Raw genomic sequence first — 4,487 nt, 5'->3', positions numbered from 1 at the left:
TATTATTCAGATTCTAGGTCCAGCAACCTAAGATTGAAATCAGAAATGAGTTGAAGATCCCCATGGTGCTTGCTGTCCTCTAAATCTTGGCTTGTCCAGTCATCATCTCAGTGGTCCTATGAGGTAGGTGTCATCTCCATGTTAGGAGGGACCAAGACTCAGAGACTGACTAATCATGAGAGAGTAGAATTGGTGTTTTAGCTTTATGCCCCTTGCACCACAGCAAGCTTTCCCCTTTATAAAGAACAATTTCTTTAAAAACCATCATTTATATAGAGCATAAATTAGGAAGTGCTTGGAAAACAAACGGGACATAAATTTTTCCAGTTTCTTAGAAAGTCAGTCAACTTGGCATTACTGCCAGGAGGATCTGCAGTCTGCACTGCTGAGGGTGGGCAGGGGATCCTATACTTCCTTTGGCTGCTGGTCCTGCTCATCAGATGTTACAGCCCTGGTCAGCTATATGCTAGGCTGGACCAGAAGGGGCTGCTGTGGGCTCGTGCACTTGGAAAGCTTTGGTTTCTTTATTCTTACTTCAAATCAACCTTTAATTCTATGAAATGACTTAGAATATTGACTTTAAAAATCATCAGCTTCTAGGCTTTTGGGAGCTATGATGATTTGAGGACAGAATAGCTTAGCTGTGTGGTTACTAAACTTTGAGCCTTGGAAGGATGCCTGTTTAAGATGGATCTTCTATTGGTGCAGGGAAAATGAGAAAAATAAGGACAATAGTGAGTTTTCTTATTAAGGCTATTTTCATTCAATTTAAGGCCTTCCTTTTATTCCAAGATTATATTTTTCCCCTATTTTTTGATAAAAGATCAAATCAATCCTATGTAGTGAGGATAAATTTTTCTTTTTAAAATTTTAATTGGTAAAATAAACAGTTAGAAATCCTATATTCTAATAATATATAAATTACTGGTCCATTTATTCAAAGTCTGGAAGCTACTTGTTTAACAGATATTTTTCCAGATATAGTAGTCTCTGTCATTTTGTATCGTTTGCTATGTAATCAGTCTTGAACAACCAGTCTTTATTTTATCTGAGCAAAGTAAAAATTTTATTGTCATCTTTGTATCAATCAGTTTGTGTGTGAAAGTGCTTCGGTCTTCTTTGGCTATAGGGACTACGATGTCTGTCTCTATCTCTCTGTGTGTGTTTTAGGGAACCAGAGTTGTCCTTTTAAGGCCAGGCCACAGGGACTGATTTAGGCAATTTAGGTTTTTTGAGACACAAGAATAAATGAATTTGCTTACTGTCAACTATAGCGATATTGGATCAATCTTATTTTTATACCTAATGCAATGTTTCTAGTAAAGTAATTGAATAAATTATTAAGAGACAAGAAAGCAGGATTTAGCATCTCTATGATGTTTTGTGAAGTACTAATAGTTAATGTTTCATTAATAAATGCCCTTTATTAGTAAATTAGATCAGCTATATCAAGAGTTAAATTATATTTACTTTTACACTGTATATTGTCTATGTAAAAAAAATTAGGACTAATTGTTAAGAATTGGTAGGATCCTAGTCAGGAAATCACCAATATGTTCCCTATTGATTGTTGCACATCTGAATATACAATAGAGTTGAGGAGCTGGATTCCATAATCACTCACTGTTGTTCAAATAAAACATCACTAACATACACTTCTTTAAGACTCACCATGGTCCTTCTTTGTGACATACAGGGACAATCGGGAGCATTTTAGTCTTTATTTATTGAGGCTGCATAATCTAATTATCTCTCATTAGTCCGGAGCTGATTATTTCATTTATCTTTGTAAGTGTGACAACAAAAGGCTCACTTTAATTAAGCAGATCAGCAATTAGCTCTTGTTTTATAGGAGTTTTAAACATCCCTGTACTAATAGCAGGCAGCATGATTATAATCAGAAGCCCAGGGAAAAATGGTGGCAGAGGACAGCTTGATTTAGAGCCCCCATTTAAGTGAAAGCTATGTAGGAAAAGTGGCTCTCCGATGACAAAGGTCCAGAAAGGACTGGCCAAACCAATGGATAGACTTGAGAGGCCCAGGCCAAGACCTTCTCACCTCCATTTATGATATACACAGTGACTTCATTCTTTTTTTCAAAAAAGTTGTATTCATTTATAATGGTGTTAGTATTTGTCAATCACCTACTATGCCCAGGCTCTTCATCTATTACTTTAACTATATTTATCTTTTTAAAACTTTACAGTAGCCCTTGAAGTGGGTATTATTAACGTATCCCCATTTTACAGATGAGCCAACTGAGGCTCAGAGAGGTTAAATCACTTGTCCATGTTGATACAGCTAAAGATTACCTGATTTTGCTACTTTGCAAATTGACTTCTTCTCCTCTCTCTCCCTCCTTGCTCTTTGTTTCCTTTCTCTCTCCCCCCTCCTGCTTCTTTTTCCCTCCCATCTTTCATTCACTTTTTCATGATGTTCTGGGACTGTACATAGTAAGATAAGCAAGACTTGGTCAGGACCTTTGAGAAACTGACTGTGTAATGGAGATAGAGACATAAGCTGACCATTTGCAATGCCTGAGACAATGCTAGGACACAGCTAGATAGAAAGGGCACAAAATAAATAAATCAGTATTTATTAGACTGAGTTGGCCTGGCCCCTTTCATTATTGTGTTTTAAGGTTTCTCCTCTTTTCCCAGGAAAAGCTGCTTATAACTGCTCAGAACTCTTTTGATTACCTATACTGGTTATACTCTAATGTTTGATGTAAATGGGACTTACTTTGAGCAGAAGTCTGGTATAGTTTACTGTATGCTGACTTGCAATTTAGTGTTCAGGAGTAGTTAGAGGAAGAATGAGGTCAATATGGATTTTTCAGAAGAGGAAAGAAAATGGGAAAATAAAAGGTTGCATGGAGGAAGGAACAAAGCTCCCTCTGCTTGGAAAGGAGAAGGGAAGGAGTGAAATGGAGTGACAGGAGGATGGGTCCTGCCTTTCTTGGGGATGGGGTGTGACCAGCGGTATAGATGAGGGGTTAGGACAAAGGCAGCTTCTCAGCTTGTATGGTCAGGTTGGTCAGCTCCAGTCCCTTGCAAAATTGTCTTAAGGTTGGGCCCACCTTTGGACACTGGGACAGTATTGCCACCTCTACCTCACACCTGTCACCAGTAATCCTGTAGTCCTAAGATTATCAGAACTTCTGCAAATATTTTTGATTACTGAGTTTTTTGAGTATTGTTTTTGTACTAGGCATTATGAAAAACACTTTACATAGGTTATCTCATTTTATTTTTACAATTATATTTTATGGTAGGTATCATTATCTTCATTGTATAGATGAGGAAACTGGAGAACATACAGGCAAATAACTTATTTGGATCCATCCAGTAGTAGTAGTGAAGCCTAGCCTTGAACCTATGATCATAATTGTGACTTAATCACTGCCAATCTTCTTTGGATTTTGTGACCCACCAAAAGCACTTAGCCTAAGAAGTGATGAAAAAAATTTAATTTAGTTATTGCTTCTGAAAATCCTTCTTTATATGTTTTATTAGCCACAGACTGAGGACTTATGCTCCAGGCAATGGGAAGCCATTGAAGAATCTAGATTGAGGTATGACATGACCAATACAGTGTTTCAAGATGTGTGGAGGATGATTTGGAATGAAATAGTCCTGGAGGTAGAGATGTTGGCTAGGACGGTATGTTGGCTAGAAGAGAATCCCAAGCACAAGGAGATGCAAACTTTGTGGCAGTGGAATGGAGGGCAAAAGAGCAACTGTGAGAAAAATTATAAAGAATGATTTATGGGTCCATAGTCATAGGAGGAAAAGATGGAGGATGATTAAAAAGTTACTGTGCTTTTGAGTCTACATGACTAATAGAAGTATAGAAGTCACATGCAGTTGAGTAGTTGAACTATAGAAAAAATGTTGAACATGGTGATTGGTCTTTGGTAACCTGGGAAGTTTGGATTCATTGAGGATAGAGCCAATTTGGAAGGGATTAAGGAGAGGCTGGATGGTGAGGAGGGTAATAGAAAACATGTAGAATGATTTTTCAAGCCAGGAGACACGTGTCTGTTTCAAGGTGGAATGATATCTCTCTTGGCCCACCTCTGCTTATGGAAAGACCTACAAGATGGTAACCACTACCTCTCTTGTCCTGCTCATGAGACTGAAATGCAACATAAGGGTAGGGACCTGAATTGTTTTACACATCTGTGCATTCCCAGCACCTAGAACAGTGCCTGGTGCAGAGTAGATGATCAACAAATAATTGTTGACTGACTGGATAATGAATGAGAAACTGCACCCAGAATGCTGGCTCTGAAATGACCTCAGGTGACAGAGTCCAGAATAGAAATGGAAAAACTAGGACACTGGGACAGAGGGTCAAAATGAGAGGGAATGGATTTCTTCATTGTGTCTCAGGGGTGAGCAGTGCACAAAGGAAGCAGAATGGATTAAAGTTTTGTGACATCAGTGGTCAGGAGCATTGTTAGAAAAAGCATTCCTGTACCTGAG

Source organism: Vulpes lagopus, chromosome 2 (genome assembly GCF_018345385.1).
Source record: "Vulpes lagopus strain Blue_001 chromosome 2, ASM1834538v1, whole genome shotgun sequence".
NCBI lineage: Eukaryota > Metazoa > Chordata > Mammalia > Carnivora > Canidae > Vulpes > Vulpes lagopus.
Note: the sequence above shows the minus strand (reverse complement) of the source record.